We start from the raw sequence: 26,429 nt of genomic DNA, 5'->3' as shown, positions 1-26,429 counted from the left end.
ACTTTTGTAATTATTCACAATTAAGTATGTATCAATGGCTTGCCTTTTGTGTGACGGAGGAAATTGCACATACCACCACTTGTTGGTGCAGTTTTTGCACATAACACAATTTGAGATTCTTTTTACACAAATAACCAGATTTTGACGTAAACTTTTGCACAAAAAACAACCTTACTCCATGTTTTCTTTTGTCTTCTAAAGACATGTAGGTGCTTCGAAAAATACCTCCGTTCCAATGCTTAAAGCTTAGTATATTTATCTTGAAAAGTCAAACCAAGTAATGTTCGACAAAACTCTTAAAAGAATCTATCAGCACATATAATATTTTGTAGACACCATATGAAAATATAATTTATTTTCTATCTAATAATATTGATTTTGTATCTTGCATATTAATGCTTTTGGTAAAAACTTAGTCAAACTTAACTTAGTTTGACTTTCAAAAAATCAATTTAATCCTTAAGCTTTGGGACGGTGGTTCTAGACGTGGTCTAGACGTGTTTCAACATATTACCTTCGCATTTTCTAAACGCATGGAGTTTCTTACAAAGTTTATTTTTCGAAATATTTTCGACTTTGTATTATTTTTATTCATTTCCCCCCTGGTTGTCATGTTTTCTGTCCGGCTTCCCCAGCCCATCCATCCGTAACCCACATGCGCGCGTGACACGAGTAGTGGGAGACATGGTGCCCAAAGGGATAGCTTTTATTAATGGTGGCGACGGTTCCCTAGGCCAATGTTTGGCGATACGTCTCATCGTCGCTAGCCGTGCCTTCCCCATGCGGCCGTATTAATGCACACCACTGCTCCTTTAGTCCTTTGCGCTCCGCGGCTGATCAAGTAAGTTTGATCATAAAAGATGATCACATAAGCTCGATGATTACCTATAACCTAAAAATTATCTTAATTTGTAAACGAAGACATAAAATAACTAGTTGTTTGATTAGGAAAGACAAAGGAAATTTCTATTGAGATTGAGTTCATTTCATAGTTGTTATAGACACATAGCAATATTACCAAGAGATAGGATTGTAGAGAAAGCAATCCATAGGTATTTTGGAGGGTTCTCAATCCTTTGAATCAAGCAAGCTTTATAGGAAAAAGCCCTATGTGTAAAAATCCTACTCCGTACAAGATACCTTTAGAAATCCTTTGAACCAAACAAACTCCGATTCATATTAGTAGACTATAATATGGATATATTTAGACACATTTTAGTTCAAGATTCATCCATATCATTTGACAAGTAATATGAATCGGAGTGAGTATATTAAATGGATTAGTATATATTGTTCGAAAAAATTAAGTTATACTGTACTAATAAAGAAACCATTTCTGTGGTCAAACTGTTTTGACGGGACAAGAATCGCACCAGGACGTAGTGGCGTGCTATCCTAGCCGAAGTTTTACTCGGCGCATCGATGCATCCGCTGAAGAATAAAAAGTCATATCCACTCCTACTCTTCACCTCCATCGTTTCCATCCTTGGCTCTCCACTTCCATCATCGTTCTCCACTCGCCAAGCGCTGCTAGCAAATTTTTTCATCCTCTAGATCTCCCATTTGCATAGCTTTCTCTCCTCACCCCTCCGCAGAACCACAGCACTCCTCCTTCCCGCTCGACTCTCCTACAAATCTCCAATCACACATACTTGCTTCCGCCCACTTAAATCCATCTCGTCTCCATGGCGGCATCGAACGACGACCAGCTGTATGGCGACTGGGGGAAGCTCCCCGCCGAGCTGTTCAATCTCATTGCCCAGAGTCTGGACGTTACAGTCGACGTCCGGCTGGCCGCATGCTCCAAAACGCTGTGCCGCCATGTCACCGACAACATGAATCTACACCATTGGGATGGACCCTGCTTGCTGATGCCCGATTCTGCCCATTGGCACTATGATGATAGTAGTGCGCACCACACGGTGTACCATGTTGTGCCCCTCGACCATCCTCGGCGCACAGCCATCCTGCCGTTCATGGACAATAGATTCTGGGTTGGCATGAACGGCGACTGGATCGCCGGCGTGGACAGTGGTGGGAACTGGTTCCTCGCGAACATCTACACGCACCAAGAAATCTCCCTACCATCGTCGGAAACTTGCAACATTTTTCGGGAGGAATGGATTGGCTTCCCCGACTTGCCTCCTGAAAGGTACATGACGTATGGGCGTGCCATGTTTTTGTTGAAGATTGTAATTTGCGAAGTGCCCACAAAAGCTGGACATTACTCAGATTACAAGCTCATCGCTCTATTCAATTCTGGACTCGCTTACCTGGCTAATGGTAGCCAGGAGTGGAGGTTATTCTCTCTTGCTAGTTGGGGTGTAGATTACAGTGACGCCATCGAGCACAATGGCTTCATTGTTGCGGTGGATGGGTGGACCGGCACCACATATTGCTGGGATCAATCACAGGCCGGTAATTCTTCAATCCATATGATATACTTCGCAATAAATTTTAATATCAAGCGCATTCATGATATATTGTAACTGAATTAACTAATTGCTCAATAAGATTTTTCACCTTTCAAATGACTGTGCACCATTTAATTATCCAAACCTGACTGAACCATTGCTACAAACGAATTACAGTACTATATGCAGTGCACTAATCTGTCAACCCAAACCAGATTATTGCAGTATATGAATGCATTCCTGAATTAGTTACTGCATGCTCTTGTCAGAATATGAATAAGGAGCTTAGCCCTGGCCTCTTCATCAATTGATGCATGCAAACTTTCAATTTATTTGAATATTCGATGTACTCAAAGCTTTACAATCATGGATCAGATAAGGTTGAGACATGTATCTACCATCAATGAATATGAGTGTAATTAACATACATCTCAAATGGGAACAATTTTATTTCTTCGAGTTTTTATACAAGTATAATGACTACATCTTCCATTTGATCCTACAAATGTGAAGTTGCAGCTACTGGTATTATTGTCTTCCTGAGCCATTCAAACACTAATTTTTTTTGGTCTCCGTTTACAATGCAGATGCACACCTTGCCCTGCCATTCGTGATCCCATCACCGATGGAGGATCCATTTGGCAGATGGTTTTTAGCTCGATCAGCCGATGGCAAGCGCTTGATGATCATCCATGAAGATCGATATATACGTAGCAATGATCACCTTGAGCCTGCAGAAGTTCTGCATGATGGTAATGGCCTTATCCTGCGGGAGTGTCCTGCCCCTGTCATACATATTTTTGAGAAAGATCTATCCCTGATTGGACCCAATTGGAGTCGAGTTGACAGCCTTGGCACACACTCTCTGTTCATTGGACTGAATTATCCAATGAACCTGAAGATAAATGATGGCAATGCTCCTGATGGAACATTGACTCCATTCATGAGGTCAAATTGTGTTTACATCGCGTACTATGCATTTCGGGAACCAGCATTTAGTTGTACTTGTCGTTGTAACCTGCAGCAAGGGGAAAATGAGCTCATGGGAGTTATCACCCTTCCAAAAGAAGGTTGGGGATTTCCCCGATAGGCGACAATGTGTTTTAAGCCTAGTCTGAAAAATATCCGCATGTTGATGCAACCCTAAACTGAGCCATGGATCTTTCTGGAGAAAATAATCTTTTTTGTACGATATATTTGAACAATTCAGTAACCTGTTCCGTATCTTAATATGCTCTTCCTTTTTTCTGAATCTTATATACCTTGACCCATTTCAGTGTGTCTGTTTACTCATTTTAGTGTGTATGTAGCCCACATTGAAGTAATCTAATCTTATTTAAACGGATGGTGATGAACTCTGTATTTCCATCCTTCGTAAACCGTGCATGTCTGTTTATTTTTAGTTTCATTTCAGCAACTATTATTAGTATATGCACACCTTTTTTTTAATGTTGAGAGGAGTATAAGGGCATTACAATGCTATATACTATATGGCGCTAATAGAGAACAAATGAATGTGAAAAGATTGTAAAATCCTCCGTGTACTCTCCTTACAGCGCTAATTGCCGATGGCAGATCGACTTCTGTTGGTTCCGGTCGTAGCTAGGACTGGTGAAAAAAGTTTCACGCCCCTTGCAGTAGCGCCTGTGTTGGACGTGCCCTAATGTTTTCCTGCTAAAAGTTGCAATCTTTTAAGCACTTGGGTACGGTATTTCCCCACCAGCCTGGATGCAGGCCGCCAAACACGTCTTAACCAATGTTTAAAATAGCGTGTTAAATGAATTAGCGGTAGCCTCCTTCAAACGATATGAACGCTATATCGTGGTAATAGTGTGGTATATTTTAAATAGCATTTTCAAAATAATACTAAATATAGCCTAAAAATAAATAATTTTACTAGAGCGAATAGATATATATAGTCCAAAAGTGACTGAATCATACATACATAACCACATATAGAAATAGATCTCAAGTATTTTAGAAGGCTAACATCAACATTTCACAAGGCAACAACATAGTATAAATTATTTATTAAAACATATTAGCATGAGCGATATTATCTTCTGACTTAGAAGTGGAACCAACAGATTGTAGTTCATCACCACGAAAAAGTGAAAGCAACTTGCCTGAAAAAAATAGCGCGCTAACACTATGAAGTAGGGCGATATAGCATGTTGTTTCGCAAATAGCGCCACAGCGTGCAAAATTACTAAGCGTGGACCCTCTAGATATGCTATAGTGCGCTTTTAGCGCAGAAATAGTTAACTGGGCTTCATTGAGGCCCTGGTTTGACAAAGCAGCCTGAGTACGCATCTAAAAAAAAAATCTGCCTGAGGACGCATGCTTGTAAAAATGAGAGAGCAGACTACAATTACTTCAGTACCGAACCCTCTATCTCTCCCACCCACTTCACCTCTTTTACACTAATGACTGCCATGAACGGCTCGCCTCCTCCCTCCACCGGCAGCTGCCTGGCGGTAACGGCCGCCGACACAGATGAACATCGTCGATATTTCCTGAACTCAGCCGATTTGATCCACCGCATCCTCCAGCAGCTTGATGGACGTCCAGTCTCTTCTATCCAGATTGTGACTAGAGAAGGATCTACGAGTACATCCGTTTCTTACCCTTTGGCAGCGTCGGTTCCATCTCTCGCGGTACTTTCTTCTCCGCTGGAAGCACCATCTGGCTCGGCACTGATTTCCCTGGCGGCGGCACCATCTTCTCCGGCTGCGCCGACCCCAACCCCCGCGGCACGGTCTTCTCCGGTGGCGGCACCACCAAAAGTGGCTGTAAGTTGTCCTGAACTCACTAGGATGCAGGTGTAAGTAGTCAATGATAGTTGGGGTTTTAAACAAGTTCTTTTTTCTTTAATGATGGGAAACTAGTATTCTTCTGCAAATGTTTTTTTAATGACGGGAAACAGTAGATGTTAAGTACTAGTTCTGGCAAAAAAAGATGTTAAGTAATAGTATCCATCACATAGCAGGGTTTGGCATCTGAACATACAAATATATGCTCCATGTTACCTGCTTTGAAAGTCCGAAAGCTTGCTCGCACTGTAAAATCAAATTGTCTTGCTGCTGCTAGATTTTGTGCAAACTAATTAAAGAGATAGCTAGATGCATTTTCTCCATGTATGTTACGTTCTGATTTATATGCTGTTGATTGACATATACCGTGCTTAACTAGATGCAGAAGCAAACTCGCTCCAACGTCAATGAGAAACTACGTCTTAGGACTGTCGATTGTACATGTCCTCTGCACCCCCCCGAGTTCAGAATTCAAAGAAACTCACTAGCCAAAAAGTCAAAGGTGACGGGCAGGCGTGATGCAGCAATTCAACGTTTTATATTAAAAGGGCGAGGGAAAGGCCGCCCTAAACGGGTTGGTCACTCGGCGGACCCTCCTCAGCCCTCGCGCTTCTATGTGCAACTGGATGGCAACGATGACATGTATATGTTGGTCATCCCCAGAGAATTCAAGCAATGTCTGAAAGGGATTCTTCCCAGGCCTATCAAGCTCAAGACGAGCGTAGGCTGCGCCTGGTATGTGCACATCGATGAGTACCAGGGTGAACTGGTCTTGAAGGATGGTTGGTTCGGGTTTGAAGAGGCGCATGAACTGCAGCTCGATGACATTCTCGTCTTCGAGGTGAAAGACACTTCCTTGATGAATGTGTTGATCTACGACTGTAACACCTCCACCCAGAGGGTAATATTTTGTGCTGATCACCCTTAGTTGCATGCATGATCTGCAGTGCTTTTAGGAAGAGGGGATCAGAAACACCTCAATATTTTATTGAATTAACTAGATGCTGCTTTTGGACCTCGGGGTAGTGCCCTGCCGATGTTCATGCTGAACTTGGTTTTTGTATTAAGCTGAACTGGGATCAGATACCTTTGTGATGAGACTTTGTTAATTAGCTAATATAGTATATGTTAGACATGTTTTATTTTACTTTAATTCTTGTGATATACTGCGGTAGTTTCAATATGCGATCGATGATTTGTATTATACCTAGCTACATGGAGCTCAACATTTTGAAATATTCATAGATTTGTAAGTGTAAATGTGATATATCCCATATGTAGTCAATGCTTTCTTGTACGAGCTTGTAAAATCTCGGGAAAAATACATTTTATTTTAGGAAGTGTAAAAGTGACCAATTTTTTGATCTGATTGTAGCGAACGATTGTAGCGAACACAAGTGCAGATGGTCAAACCCCCAAAACTTCTCATATTCATTGTTACATGGTCGAGATATAAAGGTATTTTACGCACTGGTTTAATACATCGCTATGCTTACATCCATGTTTGTTTGCAGTTTTTTTTGACACCTCTTAATGCTCCCTCCGATCCATTTTTTTTTGAGATACACAGTACAAACATAGACGCTCTCATATAGATGTATCTAGACACATATTAGTTGTAGAGACATCCATTTTATCATCAAGTAATGAGGATCAGATGGAGTATCGTTTTCATTTTACCAAAAGAAACGGATATACTGTATAGTACAACGTAGTCTGAGGCGCTTAGCTCTGAATGCAATTTCTGTGTGCACACTGATCGGATCATAACCCACACGACCTGTCTCACTGGTATGTAGGTCCGGGCCCCACCAGATACTGATAAAGCCCAGTGACCCGCCGGGTGAAGTTTTCTGTGTGGATTCCTGCGTACCTGGCTTCGTTCCTCCTAGCAACGCGCAGTTTTTGACCGGGGGACACGCGCATTTATTCTCTTGCTGATGTATCATTCTCAGTTTCTCACAGCCCCCTCATGTTCAGATCTCCCCAGATCCCTCGCCGTCCATCTCCCCTGAGTCCTCTCCCTACACCACCGGCGTCCACCACCGCTCGGACTACGCGGCTTGGACTCCATCCTCTACGGATGCGGCGACGTCGCACCTAAAAACTCCACTAAGGCGGCACGGCATCCCCGATTCTCTCGGTCCATGGATGCAATGGCGGTATGTTTCCCCCGAATCACTAGGGTTGCCGGTCACATCTTTATTATATCTAAGCTGTATTGCCGGTTGCTTAGCATTGTTTGATATAGACTATTTCTCTCATCCAGTGTATATATTAATCCTCTGGTAAAGACTCGGGCTACACATGCACGCATGCTAGCTAGGTTGGGACTGGATCTAATGTGTGCAATAATAATCATTCAAATATGATATTGGTCAATCCACGGCCGATAATCACATATGAGGACACCGAGCATGCATGTCTGGCTTATGGACTCTTTAGGCCGACGCTGATTTTTTTTGTTTGCTTGGTCGATCTGTACTGGCGGATGATGAACTGCAGATGCATTACTCTGATGCTAGACCTAGCCAGCAAGCATGCATGGCTCATGCTAGCTTGATTTCTATTCTCATAGCTACTTTTTATATCAATTTGGCTTCTGCGATACAATGATACACTATGCTGAATAATTTGATGATACAAGGTTGTACATATCAGCCTAGCTAGATTCAGAAGCTTATTGTTCAGACTGTGTGTTCGATAAGAACAATGATCCGCTGACTTTGCTAGGTGCCTTTGATTATGCATTTGCTTGGAATTACGGTCAGAAGCTAGAGGCATTATCTAATTGAGGCCTCTTTTTTGCAGTGTTCAAACAAGAAGCTCAAGCTTGGAGAGAGCTTATCATGGAAGGAGACATCTGTAGAGCCAGCCCCAGTGTGCAAGGTGTTTAGGCGCATCGATGAGGAGAATACCACTGACAGCTTCTGCAAGGTACTATGTACATCGGAGTTAGAGGTGATTACCGTCCCCAGTCGTGTTCTACCCTGGTTTTACGGTGGGTGTCCAGAGTCCATCAACCTGAAGATGTCCACTGCATGCACCTGGATTGTGGACCTGAAGCAACAAGATGGCAATGTTTTAATGGACGCAGGATGGCCAGAGTTTGGCAGCACATGACTTGAAGGTAGGATACCTCCTGACCTTCAAGAAGATTGACACCAAATCATTGCAGGTGCTCATATTTGGTTACAATTGCTGTGAGAAGGTTATATGGTGTTCAGGTTATCACCCATCGCTGGGGCAACAAAATGAATCACAACTGTATTAAGTTGTCTTACAAATGTTCTGTAGTATAATGATGATGTATTGTGGTGAACATGATGGTACCATTACTGGATTGTGGTCACATGTGAGGGGGGGGGGATGTTGATATGTATAAGTGGATTGCCTAGCCCTTTCCATTAGTTCGGACTTTTGGTTGCGTTGGCTTGTGTATGAAGCTTGGCATGGTATCAGAGCCCAGGGTCTCGAGTTCGAGACCTGGCTTTCGTAATTTATCCTAAAAATTGGTGCTGCCCTCCGTTGCCCTCCTCGGAGTCCACGCATATGCCTCTTGAGAGTCTCCTTGTGTTGATCTCTTCCCTTCTTCCGGTCACACGTGAGGAGGGGTGTTCAGATGTATAAGTGGATTGCCTAGCCCTTTCCATCAGTTCGGACTTTTGGTTGCGTTGGCTAGTGCATGAAGCTTGACAAACCTTATTTATATGTACAGCTCTCTAGTTGTACTATTAATTATTATGTGCTTATGTTGGCTGGATTGTGATGAACATGAGATGTTCTGTTGTTTCCGTAAAGAAAAAAACGTGTTGTTTTTCGAATCCTGCACTGGATATGTTTTGCACAAACTAGTGAAGTGCCCGTGACAAAACATATTATGCGCAAATAGGCAACCCTCGCAACGATCATGGGTTCAAGCGTCCAGGATCCAAAGGTGCCTTGACATCGGCAAGCACAGATGAACAGTTGGTTGACTTGTAGATTTGGACGTTGGATCGAAAATAGATAGCTAAGAACTAAGTACTGTAGCATGTAGCATATGTACTGTTCATGGTCTCATTCCGGGTTCAAGTGCTACCCCATGTAGCACCACTTTTTTTTTTTGGGTTAGCCCAGACAACCTTCCCAATAAAAAAAAAGTACTACCTTCCCTTCATGGGCCAATTGTTTGTACTTTTGGGCCGCCGCCATGTACATGGTGATTGCTGTCAGCCTGCTTGCTTCGCTGATAACAATCCAAAAACATTTAATGGGCCTCCGACTCATGCCATTGGGGCCCTTCCTAATTTAAACACGGAGATCCTATGATTGGCCCTCAAGAAACCGAGATTCTAAATATAAAGTTATTTTTATTTTGTATCAATTATGATTATGATTCTTTTTTAAATGCGCATAGCCAGTATGCGCATCTACATGGGCTCTATATTTTGATATATTCATATAGTTGATTTCAAAATTTTCATAAATTATTTAAAGTTCCAAGATTTATTCTATCAGTTTGCAAGATCTTAGAGTGTATTTGTAGTTTAAAAAAAATGACAAACCTCTTCATCAGATTGTTGTTAACAAGTGTAGTGTTGTGAACCCAAAATATATTACATACTTCCTCGTAGATCAAATTTGAACTAATTAAGTTGAACTAAAACCCGGATCAACAGTTAGTATGGATTATGTGCATGGAGTACGAAAAACAAATGAATAGGCAATATTTCAGTTTTTCCTTCAGTTGAGAATGCTAGAGCAGGACCCATTTGCCGCAGCGTCCCTCAACATTTGAAGGTAAAGACAAACAAAAGGGATCGAAAAAGCAAGTATCCTACATATCTCGGGTTAAAACATATCGAGAAATCACATATTGCTTGTACATAGAGGCTGACATCGTGGACCCATCGGCCAGCCGTGGAAAAAAATCCAAGAAAGGAAACAATTATCGTACAGAGAAGCTGACATGTGGGACGCATTTTGCAGCAGCGTCCTCAACTTTAACAAAGGCGGCAGGGGATCGAAAGAAAAAGCAAAGTTCCCAGAAATCAGCGGTCAAAAATAAATCCAAGAAATGAAATGTTTATTGTTCATAGAGGCTGACATGTGGGACCCACGAGCCAGCAGCGTCCTCAACGTTTCAAAGGCGGCAGGGGATCGAAAAAAAAGGCAAGTGACCATATATCAGGTGCCAAAAATAATCCAAGGAAAGAAACTTTTATTGTACATAGAGGATGACATATGGGTCCCGTTTTGCAGGAGCGGTCTCACATTTTCCAAGGCGGCACGGGATCGAAAAAAAAGAAAGGAAAGGTTTATCGTTCAGAGAGGCTGAGATGTGGGACCCATGGGCCAGCAGCGTCCTCTTAGTTTCAAAGGCGGCAGGGGATAAAAAAAGCAAATAGCCAGTAATTAGGGTCAAAAATAAATCAAACAAAGGAAACTTTTACTGTTCATAGAGGCTGGCAGGGACCCATGAGCCAGCAGCGTCTCAACGTTTCAGAGGCGGCATGAGATCGAAAGAAAAAGGCAAATACCAAGAAATTATGGGTCAATAATAAATCAAACAAAAGGTTTATTGTTCATAGAGGCTGACATGTGGGACCCCTGAGCCGGCAGCGTCCCCAACGTGTTAAAGGCGGCAGGAGATAGAAAGACAAAGGCCAAAAATCAGTTGGTAAAAAAATCCAAGAAAAGAAACATTTACCGTTCTGAGAGGCTGACATGCGGGACCCATGAGGCAGCAGCATCCTCAACGATTCCAAGGCGGCAGGGGATCAAAAGGGGTCAAAAATAAATCCATCATAGGAAACTTTTATTGTTCATAGAGGATGTGGGACCGACCTGCCAGTAGCGTCCTCATCGTTTCAAAGGGGGCAGGGGATCAAAAGAAAACGGTAAATAGCCAGAAATTAGGGGTAAAAAATAAATCCAATGAAGGACACTTTATTGTTCATAGAGTATGACATGCGGGACCCATGAGCCAGCAGCTTCCTCAACGTTTCAAAGGCGGCATGAGATCGAAAGGAAAAGGAAAGTGACCAAATATCAGGAGCCAAAAATAATCTAAGAAAAGAAACTTTATTGTGCATAGAGAATGACATGCGGGTCCCATTTTAAAGCACCGGTCCGAAGGTTTCAAAGTCGGCATTAGATCGAAAGAAAAGACAAGTGCCAAATATCAGAGCCAAAAATAATCCAAGAAAAGAAACTTCTATTGTACATAGAGGATGACATGCGGGTCCCATTTTGCCAGCGGTCTCAATGTTTCCAAGGCGGCACATGACCAAAAGAAAAAGGAAGTAGCTGAGAAATAAGGGTGTCAAAAAATCCAAGAAAAGGAATATTTCAATTGGGCTGCTTCTGGCCATCTGGGCCTTCAAACTATCCCGCTGGACGCCTTTTGATTCGTACAATTTCAGCCCATTCCAAAACAGGAAAGTCCTATGCCTCGCAAAGACAAAAAAAACAAGGAGATTCAGCATATAAGTTTGTTTATGTAAAAATAAAGATTTAATTTATCCCTTTGCAATAGCTCAGAGCAAAATACACTGTTTATTGTCTGCAAAATAATTAAGATATCACATGTTTCTTATACGGGGAGGCTGACATCGGGGACCCATGCGCCAGCAGCGTCGTCAACATTTTAAAGGCGGCAGGGATGGAAAGAAAAAATAAACCAAAAATCTGTTGGTACAAAATCCAAGAAAAGAAACATTTTCGTTCTGAGAGGATAACATGCGGGACCCATGAGGCAGCAGCATCCTCAGCGTTTAATGTTAGACGCTGACATGTGGGACCCGTGAGCCAGCAGTGTCCTCAACATTTTAAAGGCGGCAGGAGATCGAAAGAAAAAATAAGCCAAAAATCATTTGGTATTCAAAATCCAAGAAAATAAACATTTACCGTTCTGAGAGGCTGACATGTGGGACCCATGATCCAGCAAAGTCTTCAACGTTTCAAAGGCGGCAGGGGATCAAAAGAAAAAAGGAAATATCCAGAAATTAATTAGGGGTTCAAAATAAATCCATCAAAGGAAAGTTTTATTGTTCATAGAGGATGACATGTGGGACCGACCTGCCAACAGCGTCCTCATCGTTTCAAAGGGGGCAGGAGATCAAAAGAAAAGGCAAATAGCCAGAAATTAGGGGTAAAAAATAACTCCAAGAAAGGAAACTTTTATTGTTCGTAGAGGATGACATGTGGGACCCATGAGCCAGCAGCTTACTTAACGTTTCAAAGGCGGCATGAGATCGAAAGAAAAAGGCAAGTGACAAAATATCAGGAGCCCAAGATAATCCAAGAAAAGAAACTTTATTTACATAGAGGATGACATGCGGGTCCCATTTTGCAAAGACGGTCCCAACGTTTCAAATGCGGCTTGAGATCAAAAGAAAAAGAAAGTAGCCGTAAATTAGGGGTCAAAAAATCCTAGAATCTAAAGTTGAGGGTCTGAGAGGATGACATGCGGGTCCCATGAGCTAGCAGCTTACTCAACGTTTCCAAGGCGGCAGGGGATCAAAAGAAAAAGGAAATAGCCAAAAATCAGAGGGTGAAAAAAAACAAAGAAAATGAACTTTTATAGTACATAGAGGATGGTCCCATGAGCCAGCAGGTTCCTCAACGTTTCAAACGTGGCATGAGATCGAAAGAAAAAGGCAAGTGACCAAATATCAGGAGCCAAAAATAATTCAAGAAAAGAAACTTGATTGTACATAGAGGATGACATGCGGGTCCCAATTAGCAGCAGCGGTATCACCGTTTGAGAGGCTGCACGGGATCGAAAGAAAAAGGCAAGTGACCAAATATCAGGAGCCAAAAATAATCCAAGAAAAGAAATTTTATTGTACGTAGAGGATGACATGCGGGTCCCATTTTGCAGCAGCGGTCTCAACGTTTCCAAGGCGGCACAGAACCAAAAGAAAAATGAAGTAGCCAGAAATCAGGGGGTGAAAAAAATCCAAGAAGAAAGATTTCAATTGGGCTGCATCTGGACATCTGGACCTTCGAACTATCCTGCTTGGCCTTTTGACTCGTACAATTTTAGCCCACTCCAAAACAGGAAAGTTCCGAATTTTCTAAAAAAATAGGAAAGTCCTATGCTTCGCAAAGACAAAAAAACAAGGAGATTCAACATATAAGTTTGTTTATATAAAAATAAAGATTTAATTATCCGTTTGAAATAGCTCAGAGCGCAATACATTGTTTATTGTCTGCAAAATAATCAAGATATCATATGTTTCTTGTACGGGGAGGCTGACATCGGGGACCCATGAGCCAACAGCGTCGTCAACGTTTTAAAGGCGGCAGGGGATGGAAAGAAAAAATAAACCAAAAATCTGTTGGTAAAAAATCCAAGAAAAGAAACATTTACGTTCTGAGAGGATAACATGCGGGACCCATGAGGCAGCTGCATCCTCAGCGTTTATTGTTCATAGAGGTTGACATGTGGGACCCGTGAGCCAGCGGTGTCCTCAACGTTTTAAAGGCTGGAGGTGATCGAAAGAAAAAATAAGCCAAAAATCGTTTGGTCAACAAAATCCAAGAAAATAAACATTTACCGTTCTGAGAGGATAACATGCGGGACCCATGAGGCAGCAGCATCCTCAACGATTCCAAGGCGGCAGGGGAAATATCCAGAAATTAATTAGGGGTTCAAAATAAATCCATCAAAGGAAACATTTATTGTTCATAGAGGATGACATGTGGGACCGACCTGCCAACAGTGTCCTCATCGTTTCAAAGGGGCAGGAGATCAAAAGAAAAAGGCAAATAGCCAGAAATTATGGGTAAAAAATAACTCCAAGAAAGGAAACTTTTATTGTTCGTAGAGGATGACATGCGGGACCCATGAGCCAGCAGCTTACTTAACGTTTCAAAGGCGGCATGAGATCGAAAGAAAAAGGCAAGTGACAAAATATCAGGAGCAAAAGATAATCCAAGAAAAGAAACTTTATTGTACATAGAGGATGACATGTGGGTCCCATTTAGCAGCAGCGGTCTCAATGTTTGTAATGCGGCTTGAGATCAAAAGAAAAAGAAAGTAGCTAGTAATTAGGGGGTGAAAAAAAATCCAAGAAAAGAAAGTTGATGGACATAGAGGATGACATGCGGGTCCCTTGAGCCAACAGCTTACTCAACGTTTCAAAGGGGGCAGGGGATCAAAAGAAAAAGGCAAGCCAAAAATCAGAGGGTGAAAAAAAATCCAACAAAGGAAACTTTTATAGCACATAGAGGATGACATGCGGGTCCCATGAGCCAGCAGGTTCCTAAACGTTTCAAACGTGGCATGAGATCGAAAGAAAAAGGCAAGTGCCCAAATATGAGGTGCCAAAAAAAACTCCAAGAAAAGAAAGTTGATTGCTCATAGAGGATGACATGCGGGTCCCATTTAGCTGCAGCGGTCTCACTGTTTGAGAGGCGGCAGAGGATCGAAAGAAAAAGGCAAGTGAACGAATATGAGGTGCCAAAAATAATCCAAGAAAAGAAAGTTTTATAGTACATAGAGGATGACATGCGGGTCCCATTTAGCAGCAGCGGTATCACCGTTTGAGAGGCGGGCGGGGATCAAAAGAAAAAAGAAATTGCCAAAAATCAGAGGGTGAAATAAAACCAAGAAAATGAACTTTTATAGTACATAGAGGATGACATGCGGGTCCCATGAGCCTGCAGGTTCCTCAACGTTTCAAGCGTGGCATGAGATCGAAAGAAAAAGGCAAGTGAAAAGATATGAGGAGCCAAAAATAATTCAAGAAAAGAAAGTTTTATAGTACATAGAGGATGACATGCGGGTCCCATTTAGCAGCAGCGGTATCACCGTTTGAGAGGCGGCAGGGGATCAAAAGAAAAAGGTAAGTGACCAAATATGAGGTACCAAAAATAATTCAAGAAAAGAAAGTTTTATAGTACATAGAGGATGACATGCGGGTCCCAGTTAGCAGCAGCGGTATCACCGTTTGAGAGGCGGCAGGGGATCGAAAGAAAAAGGCAAGTGACCAAATATGAGGTGCCAAAAAAAAATCCAAGAAAAGAAAGTTTTATAGTACATAGAGGATGACATGCGGGTCCCATTTAGCAGCAGCGGTATCACCGTTTGAGAGGCGGCAGGGGATCGAAAGAAAAAGGCAAGTGACCAAATATGAGGTGCCAAAAAAAATCCAAGAAAAGAAAGTTTTATAGTACATAGAGGATGACATGCGGGTCCCATTTAGCAGCAGCGGTATCACCGTTTGAGAGGCGGCAGGGTATCTAAAAAAAAAGGCAAGTGACCAAATATGAGGTGCCAAAAAAACTCCAAGAAAAGAAAGTTGATTGCACATAGAGGATGACATGCGGGTCCCATTTAGCAGCAGCGGTCTCAACGTTTCCAAGGCGGCAAGGGATCAAAAGAAAAAGGAAGTAGCCAGAAATCAGGGGGTCAAAAAAAATCCAAGAATAGAAAGAATTTTGGTTCATAGAGGATGACATGCGGGACCCATGATCCTGCATCGTAAACAGCTCGATCGGAGAACGTTGAACGAGATGGCGTGATCGAGAAAAAAAACAATGCCAGAGAGGCTGCCATCTGGGCCCTACATCCCTCGGCGGTGCGGATTTGCGTTGACTCGGCCGGCGAACCCAAGATTTCGAGATGCACCACGTCCCGGGCCACCATACGCGACGTTTTGGCCGCTTTCGTCGGGCTAGGTGGCCTCAAAAACGAGAAAAAAAAAGTTTTGACATGCACCACGGAGGGACCCAAAATCGTCGGCCATGGTACACCAGCAACCACGGCGCGACTTCAACTTCGTCGGCCATGGCAACTTTTCTTGTAGTGCGTGCCGCCGTGCCGCCGTGGCACGCTATGGTGCTCCGCTCCAGGTACGTGCGCCGCCATCCTCTTCCTTCTTCCTTCTCTACTGCTAGTTCATCCTCCTCTCCTGTTCTTCTGAGCTAGCTCTGGCCACTGCCTGCTGTCCCTTGTGCCTATACTGTTCTATGGCTGTGCTCATTGCTGCTGCCTACATGCGCCATGGCTCCTAGCTAATGTGCTTGCTCTACTGCTATGCGTATGCTTTGCTTTGTCTTTATTCTTGCCATACTTCTGTGCTTCCTAGCTACTTCTGTTCATGGTGATCTCCTGCTGTGGCCCTCCTGTGATTGCTCATGAGCATCCAGTGATGCTCATGGCCTACGGGCTTGCTCCTATTATTTTTACTGTCACTTGGACATATTGTGTGTGCATAATCCTGCCCCTGGCTTGATTATATTGTGCAATTTCTTGCAAATTTGCAAGAACCAGTGCACTTGGGTGCTCTTCAGTGTGCTATCATTTATAGTCTTGCTCACTTGAGCATGCCTGTGGGCTAAACAACACCATCCCTTGATGATGTGCTTCTGTATACAATTATATAACATGTATTTGATTGTCTGCTAGGCCATTATTTCTGTTCTGTGACCAATTAATTTATAGGGTGCATGTGTTGATGCTAGGCTTGGCTCTAGCATGCTCTGCCAAGCTCTGATGATCTTATAATCATCAGATGCTTGGTGACTGGCTGATGTTTCATGCTTATGTTTAGCTGGTGCTCTCCTGGTGTCTGTGTGATGCATACACTTGTGCTAGTGAATGGTAATGCTTGCTCAAGCATCATCTGATGCTTGCAGTGAGCCATTGGTTCACTGGCAAGGAGTTGGTGCTTGGTTACTGGTATGTTTCATTTATCTGTAATTCCTTACTTGGCTAAATAGATAAATGATGTGAGCTATTTATCAGTAATGATCATCTTAATATTAATAAGATTGAGCTAGAGGGATGCCAACATCTATTGGGAACCCTAGCTCCTTTTTGAACCCATCTGGGTGATGATATTTGTGCATGGCTTCTCTGTGGGATTTGGTGAAGTGGTTGAGGTGGCCCTGACAGCAAATCTTTGCTGTTAGGGTAGCTCCCACCTTTGTTGGCTGGCTGTGATTTGGTGAATATCTCACTGGAAGAAACCATGTTGGTTTTCCAGTATCTTTGCTGTTGACAACAAAAATAGACATGATCTGTCTATTATCTGATGGCTTGCTTGGCTTTAGGTGCTAGATGATTTTGAATGGCTAGTTAGGGATTAATCCAGGTTGGATTTCTCTGGTATGTCATCTTGTTGACATGCCAATGTTCCCCTTGGAAATCTCCCACTGTCTGTTCTCTAGTTTGCTTGCACCAAAAGGCTTAGTAGCCAGATGATGATACAAACTAGTTCTCACACCCTTTTGCTTGTGTGTGCTTGATGCATATGCTTATTTATGAACAAAACCATCTGGTTTGTTCATGATGATTTGTATACCTCACTCCAGCTCCTAGAAATATTGTTGGTGTAGAGGGTTTGCTTCTGTGATGATCTTTTGCTTGCCCTGCTCCTCCTAGCAAGCTTGTGGTCTTGGTTTAATTTCTGGTGATTGTGGAGTGGATGAAACAGCTTTAGCTGTTCATCTGTTCTTGGTGTTCTTGAGCTATTCTTGCTGTTCTTGGTGGCTTACCACTGCTGCCTGTCGATGGATGAAGCAAATGACTAGGGTTTTGGCTGGGAAAAGCTTATATGTGGCCAGCCATTGCATCCCTGGTCGACAGCTCCACCTTTCCCTTTGGGTGACTCACTGTGTGTGTGTGTTGCATGCACACAGCCCTGTGAGCAGGCTGTGTGTGTGTAGACAGGTGCTGTGCACTTGGACCTGGAACTTGACTGTGGCATGGATCAGCTCGGCCACTTTGGTCCTATCTGCTTATTTCATATTTTCATTTGATTTCTAACCTGCCAAGTGGCTATGCCACTTGGCATAACTTTTATTTGTTGTGATTATGTGCAGGGATCAACAATTGATCAAGATGAATATGGAGGTCATCAAGTCCAAGATCAAGTGAAGATGATCTTGTAGTATTTAGGATAGGATCCATCCTTGTACTTTTCTTTTTATTTTCTTTTCTAATTTTTTTTTCCAATTCTTGTAAAGTGTTGTATATTCCTTTTTCTAGTTATGGATATTGTAAATGACATTGTATTTTGTGTGTATATCAATAAAGCTCAAGGTTTTCTCTAATGAGCTTTAATTATTATGTGTATTATTTATACTTTGTATCCTTATTATTTACTTAATGAATTTCCTTATAATTAATTTATGAGATATTTGTTTTTATGTTTGAATTTGAATTTCAAATTCAACTTTGAGTTGAATTCAATCATACAACTTAACTTTGAATTCAACCAAACAACTTAAGTTTGATGTGATCTCTCCCCCTCTCTTCTTAAAAACCTAATCTAGTTAAGTGAGGTACAAGTTTGTCGCACTCTCGAAACCCTAATCCTGTAAGGTGTCGAGAGAGAAACTTGTCCCCCTTCGATGCAGTTTTTATTTAAAAGCGCGAAATTTCCCCAGAATTTGCAATGCAATGCACATCCCTTTCTAAAAACTACCCCTCGATCGTCACTAAACCTGGGACATTACAACGAGCAGTTGATGCGCCAGTGTAGGGCGCAGTTCCCCAACGACGTCGACAACACCGACGCGTTCTTCGCTATCCTTAGGGCACAACGCAGGTCCAACAAGCGCCACCGTCGGGCCGTCGCCACCTTCGAGCTCGAGAACCCGAATACAACTTGGACCGAAAACGACCCTCGGTGGGATGACATTTGGACGGAGACAACCTCCGACGACGACTGAGACTAGACTAGTAATTTATCTATTTTATTGTAATTTCAATAAAGTCGTTGTCGGTTCTATTAGTTTAAATTTAGTTTATAAAGTCGTTGACGGTTGTTTCTGTTCAATAAAGTGGTTGACACAAAATTTATTACGACTGAACTGAAATTAAAGTACAGAGCTCAACTGAAAATTAAGATACATGGCCAGATTAGAATCTTGGAGCCATTCAATCATAGTCGTGCCTAGCCCTATAATACTCGCCACTGTAGTCATCATAGTCGCCGACGTCATCGTCGCTAGCATCGGGGTCGCGGTTGTCCAACCTCGGCGGGTGAGCACGCGTGGGCTGGGATTGAGGGTAGCGCAGGCGGGGGCCACGATAGGCCATGACGCTCTGGAGAGTCCGGCCGCGCCACCACATCCGACGGCCGGCCTCGTTGAAGTTCGAAGGAGGCGGGCCGTCCTCCTCGTACCTGGCAACCGCCCTCTCACGCCGATTGATGAAGAAGCTGTCCCAAGTCGGGCTGTAGTCGGGATGCCACTGGGGATTCCTCCGCTGCTCAGGCGTGAGCTCGAAATAGTAGTGGTTCGTGATGGCCATCTCGCGTGGCACACCAAGAGGGATAGGAGGGACCGGTACGCCTCCGACGCTCAGCAACCAGCCGGTCGGGACGCGGTAGCCGGGCGGGCAGGGGTAGTTCGAGGCGCAAAGTGCCTCCGCCTCCCGGGGTGTTAGACATACGATGGAAGCCATGGGAGAGAGTGATGAGGTTTGCAGATATGAGTCCAAGCCTACATATATATAGTGGCAAAATGGCGGAAATGCGGGAAGAAAATAGGCGGGAATTAACAAAGTGGCGCGCGAAACTTTCATCCCGGGTGGAGGCTCAAACCGGGACAAAAGACTGGGGGAGGCTTATCTAGGAGGGCCTTTTGTCACGGTTGGTGGCTGCAACCGCGACTAAAGCTGTCGGCAGGATAAGGATGTGTCGGTAACCTTTTGTCACGGTTGGTGGCTGCAACCGCGACTAAAGCTGTCGGCAGGATAAGGACGCGTGGGTGGACGCACTGCTCGATGAAAATCAACAAGCCAAGCACAGTTTCATTCCCATGGATGAAGGAAAGGGTTGGGAAATCTCCCATGGCCCAGCTTCTCGAAGATGTTGTTGGTGCACACGCCCTACGGCATCTTCGGAGGCTGCTCCTCGGAAAAATTTCCATGCAAGCCCGTGAAAGACTCCGTCTCCTCTAACAGTGTTGGGGAAAGGGTTCTCATTATTACATAAATGTAGAGATTGGCTTGGGAACTATATATGAAGAATACATTATTACATCGCCATCTAGTGTTGTGATCTTCTACGCCGTAGCCATGGAGAATCTTCATCATTTAGCAAGATGCTTGGGTCAATTTTCACCGTGAAGGGCGGAATTTCTTTAAACTTATTATAATCTTCTGACATGTCTGTCTTTTCATCCACTCCCACGATGTTTCTTTTCCCCGAAAGAACTATGTGGTGCTTTGGCTCCTCGGTTGATGTATTCTTTTGTTGATTTCTTTTTCTTGATTTTGCTAGACATGTCCTTCACGTAGAAAACTTGAGCCACCTCGCTGGCTAGGACAAAAGGCTCGTCCAGGTACGCAAGATTGTTGGGATCCATTGTTATCATACCGTACTTATCGTCAATATGTATAGCGCTGAGCTTCACCCATTTGCACCGAAACAAAGGGACCTTAAAAGTAGGACCATAGTCAAGTTCCCATATCTCCCTTATGTATCCATAATATGTGGTGGTCTGCCCATTCTCGTCTTTTGCATCTAAGCGGACACCGCTGTTTTGGTTGGTGCTCTTTTTATCTTGGTCGATCGTGTAAAATGTATTCCCATTTATCTCGTACCCTTGGAATGTACATATGTTTGAAGATGGTAACCTGGCCAACAAGTACAGCTGCTCCACAACATATGGGTCATTAATGAGATGTCTTTGCAACCAACTGTCGAAGGTATTCATGTGTTGACGTGTAATCAAGGACTCGGGCTGGCCCGGGTTTATTTCTCGTAAAACATTCTTATGTTTCTCGATGTACGGAGCCACCAAGCTGGAATTGTATAGAACTGTGTAGTGTGCTTGATTGAAAGAAATCTTTTCCCTGCACACCATTGCTTTCCTTCCTAGTGTGCCTTTTCCAGTCAGCCTCCCCTCATACCGAGATTCAGGAACACCAATCGGCTTAAGGTCAGGAAGAAAGTCAACACAAAACTCAATGACCTACTCAGTTCCGTAGCCCTTTGAGATACTTCCTTCCGGCCTAGCTCGGTTATGAACATATTTCTTTAAGACTCCCATGAACCTCTCGAAGGGGAACATATTGTGCAGAAATACAGGACCGAGAATTCTAATCTCTTCAACTAGGTGAACGAGGAGGTGCGTCATAATATTGAAGAAGGATGGTGGGAACAACAACTCGAAGCTGACAAGACATTCGACCACATCTTCCTGTAATCCTGACAAAGTTTCTGGATCCATTACCTTCTGAGAAATTGCGTTGACGAATGCACATATCTTCACAATGGCTAGTCGAACATTTTCTGGTAGAAGTCCCCTCAATGCAACCGGAAGCAATTGTGTCATAAGCACGTGACAGTCATGGGACTTTGATACGTCCAAAACGTATCTACTTTCCCGAACACTTTTGCTATTGTTTTGCCTCTAATTTGTGTATTTTGGATGCAACTAACACGGACTAACGCTGTTTTCAGCAGAACTGCTCTGGTGTCTCGTTTTTGTGCAGAAATCCAACTTTCGGGAAAATCCTCGGAATTTATGCAGAAGGCCCTATTTTCCCAGGAAACTAACGGAGCCAGAAGGACAATTGAGGTGGAGGCCCGAGGGCCCCACACCATAGGGCGGCGCGGCCTGGGGGCCCGCGCGGCCCTGTGGTGTGGCCCCCTCGGCCGGCCTCCGACGCCCTCCTTCGGACTACTTATTCGCCTCGACCTAAAAACACCCAGAGAGAAGTGGAAGTCGCCAGAAACCCTCCAGAACGCCGCCACATCGCGAAACTCCGTCGCGGGAGCCAGAAGTCTTCGTTCTGGCACTCCGCCGGGACGGGGAATTGGAGGAGATCATCACCGCCATCACCGCCAACGCCTCTACATCAACCAGCCATGTTTCCCCCATCCATGTGTGAGTAATTCCCCCGCTGTAGGCCAAAGGGGATGGTAGGGATTGGATGAGATTGGTCATGTAATAGCATAAGATTGTTAGGGCATAGTGCCTAGTGTCCGTTATTGGTACTTTGATGATATTGTTGCAACTTGTTATGCTTAATGCTTGTCACTAGGGCCCGAGTGCCATGATCTCAGATCTGAACATGTTATTGTTTCATGAAGATAATCATTGTTTATGGTCTTACCTATAAGTTGTATACACATGTCGCTGTCCGGAACCAATGGCCCCGAAGTGACAAGAATTGGGACAACCGGAGGGGATGGTAGCGATGTGAGGATCACATGTGTTCACGGAGTGTTAATGCTTTGCTCCGGTACTTTATTAAAAGGAGTACCTTAATATCCAGTAGTTTCCCTTGAGGCCCGGCTGCCACCGGCTGGTAGGACAAAAGATGTTGTGCAAGTTTCTCATTGCGAGCACGCACGACTATATATGGAACACATGCCTATTGATTGCTTTGTACTTGGACACCGTTTTATTATTATCTGCAAATGCCCTGTTATGATTGTTACATGAGTTTCTCTCATCCATGCAACGCCCGTCATCCGTCCCCGTGCCTACGTATTTTAATCCTGCTGTTTACTAAAATCACTACCGCTGTCTCTCGTTACTCTGCTGCTGTTATTTCACTACTGCTATCGCTATAAAACTGTTACCTCGATAAACTCTTGCGAGCAAGTCTGTTTCCAGTGCAACTGAATTGACAACTCCGTTGTTAAGGCTTCCAAGTGTTCTTTGTCTCCCCTTGTGTCGAATCAATAAATTGGGTTTTAGTTAACTCGACGACTGTTGCGATCCCCTCTACTTGTGGGTCATCAAGACTATTTTAAGCGCCTTTGTCGGTGTGCATAGCTGTATTTGGAAGTTCACTTGGATTAATTTTGTTCGCTGCAAATTCTCCATCATGGGTAAACCTCGCGATACTAAGATCGCCATATTACCATCCACTACAAGAAAAGGTACAATTTTGAATACCTCTCGCTGCTCTTGATTCACCATCTGTGATTGATAAACTTGTTTCACCGTCACATGCTTCGCATGTGGGTACATCTGCTGAATCTGAACACTCTCATAATATTGATAATGTTTCGCTGTGCTTGATGATAGTGGTTCATTGGGATCCTTTCTAGATGCTACAATTGCTAGGTCTAGACAAATTGAAAATACTGAAACTCCTAATGCTACTACACCTGTTAGTTCACCCGAACTTGGTTATTTTAGTGATGATCCAGAGGAAGATTATGTGGAGCTTAATGATGATTTTATTGAAAAATGCAATGCTACTACTGATGCAAGAAAAATTAAAAAGTTGCTTGCAGAACATGCTGTTAGATATAAACTGTCTCCTGATCCTAAATTTGCCACATCTCCTATAAACATTAGGGATAAAGATTATGATTTTTCTCTTGATCTATCTCATATAGCTATTGTTGAGAAAACACCCTTTTGTGGTACTGAAAAAGAAAGTGCTGTTGAACACATGACCGAGCTATCTACTCTTAGTAGCTTGTTTTTACGATGATGTTAAGATGCGTACTTACTTTGTTGCTAAAATATTTCCATTCTCATTAAAGGATGACGCTAAAACTTGGTATAATAATTTGCCACCTAATTCTATTAAAAGTCCGAAAGAATTGCTTGATGTTTTCTTCCGCAAATACTTTCCTGCTAGTGCTCAACATATTGCTTTGCAGAGAATTTATAATTTTAATCAGGAAGATGAAGAGAAATTGCCTGAGGCTTGGTCGAGATTCTGCTCTCTTATTAGAGCTCGGCACGAGCATGATCTCGGAAAAGCATGATTTACTTGATATATTTTATAGTGGACTAACCATTGAGTCTAGGGCATACCTGGATAGTTGTGCTGGTTGTGTTTTCAGGAAAAGAACTCCGGATGACGCTGAAGAATTATTGGCTAAAATAAGCCGGAATCATGATGAATGGACTACGCCTGAACCAACTCCAACTCCAATATTGAAGAAGAGGGGTTTAATTGAACTGAATGATGAAGATATGAGGGAAGCCAAGAAGTCTCTCAAGGAGAAAGGTATTAAATCTGAAGATGTGAAGAATCTACCTCCTATTGAAGATATATGTGAGATAATTCCCCCTGCATCCATGATTGAGGTAAATTCCCTTCAACGCTTTACTAGGGAGGATATTCCGTATTCAAAGCCTCCTGCACAATGCTTAGATGAGTTTGATAATTATATTGTTAAGCAAGAAATTTTAATATGAGAGTAGAGAATCATTTAATGGAAAATTCTCAAGCTATTAGTGAATTGCATGATATTGTGGAGAGAACCTCCAATGATGTTAAGATGCTTGTTAAACATTTTCAAATGATTCAAACTCAAATTGATCAACTCACTAAAGTGCAAAATGACTTGTTAGGGAATAATTCTAAAGAGAAACATGCTTATGAAGTAACAACTAGAGGCGGTGTCTCTACCCAGGATCCTCTATATCCTGAAGGGCATCCCAAAAGAATTGAACAAGATTCTCAACGCATTGAACCTAGTGCTCATTCTAGGAAGAAAAAGAAGAAGAAACATAAAAATGTTGTAGAATCCTCTGAACCTGCTAATGATCCTAATAGTATTTCTATTTACGATGCTGAAACTGAAAGTGGTAATGAACATGATAATGATAATGATAATGTTAAGAATGATACTCCTGATAAAGAAGAGGTTGAAGAAGAACCTGAAAAGCATGCTAAAAATAAAAAGTACACTAAAGAAGACTTTATTGCTGAGAAACATGGTAATGAAAGAGAACCTTGGGTGCAAAAGCAAATGCCTTTTCCTGCTAAGAAACTAAAATCAAAGGAAGAAGAACACTATAATAAATTTTGCGATTGGATGAAACCTTTATTCTTGCAAATCCCTTTGACTGATGCTATTAAATTGCCACCTTATTCAAAGTATATGAAAGATATTGTTACTAACAAAAGGAAAATCCCCAATGAGGAAATTTCCACTATGCTTGCTAATTACTCTTTCAATGGCAAAATTCCAAAGAAATTGGGCGACCTGGTATACCTACTATTCCTTGTTCTATCAAGAATAATTATGTTAAAACTGCTCTATGTGACTTGGGAGCCGGTGTTAGTGTTATGCCTTTTTCTCTTTATAAGAGACTTTACTTAGATAAGTTGATACCTACTGATATATCTTTGCAAATGGCTGATAAATCTACTGCTATTCCCGTTGGTATATGTGAGAATGTTCCTGTTCAAGTTACTACTAACTCGCTTGATATTAACTGATTTTGTTGTGTTGGAAATGCCGGAAGATGATAATATGTCTATTATTCTTGGGAGACCTTTTCTTAACACCGCAGGGGCTGTTATTGATTGCAATAAAGGAAAGGTTACTTTCAATGTTGATGATAGGGAGCATACCGTTTATTTTCCCAAGAGGATTGAGAAAGCGTGTGGAGTTAATACTATTTCTAATGTGAGAACTATCAAAGTGGGAACTATTGATTGTCCTATATATGAGCCTAAGGAAGAATATCAAACTCTCGTGATTGGATCCATATCAATACAATTCAAGGTAACATGATTGATTTGAGGTTTATTTCTTCTTATGCTATGTAAAATTTATTTGGTGACAAGACTTGATCAACCTTGTTAACGAATACCTTTTATATGCATAGGGGAGGTAAACAACATATCTTTCTTCCTCCACTTGCTCTAGTTGCTGTAGCACTTTTAATTTGCAAAGTTCTTGAGTTATTCGAAGATTTCAAAAAAATTTCCTGGCCAGTAATAATAAACTAAATACCCAGAAATGTGCGTTTTTCAAAGTTTTCAAAAATTCACAAAAATTATACCGTTGGTCCTATTTTTCCACGAGACACCTGGGAGCACCAGAGGATGACCTGTGGGGCACCAGAGGGCGCCAGACCACAGGCCGGCGCGGCCAAGGAGGTGGCCGCGCCACCATGTGGTGTGGGTCCCCCTCTGCCCCACTTTGCCATCTCTTCCTCCCAGACTCTTCTCTCTCCCGAAAAAATCGACACCAAGTTCCTCTCACTCGCGTTTTTGCTCCAGAGCTCCAGATTTTTCGATCTCTTTGCTCAGCCCAGATTTCTGTCTGAAATTTAGCACATTTGCTCTTCGGTATGTGACTCCTCCACCCATCCAAGTAGAATTTCGTTTGGTTAAGTACATCTTGAATACTTTGCTGCTGTAGGTAACATGTTTAGTGAGCTTGCATGCTTGTTCTAAGTGGTAGAAACTAGTTTTGATGCATGATTAGTACTCTAGCAAGTTCCTATGGTAGTTTCCCTCAATTATATGTCACCAAACCAA

The sequence above is a fragment of the Lolium perenne genome, chromosome 7 (assembly GCF_019359855.2).
Source record: "Lolium perenne isolate Kyuss_39 chromosome 7, Kyuss_2.0, whole genome shotgun sequence".
Classification (NCBI taxonomy): Eukaryota; Viridiplantae; Streptophyta; class Magnoliopsida; order Poales; family Poaceae; genus Lolium; species Lolium perenne.
The sequence above is the reverse complement of the archived record's forward strand: the minus strand, read 5'-3'. Positions refer to the sequence as shown.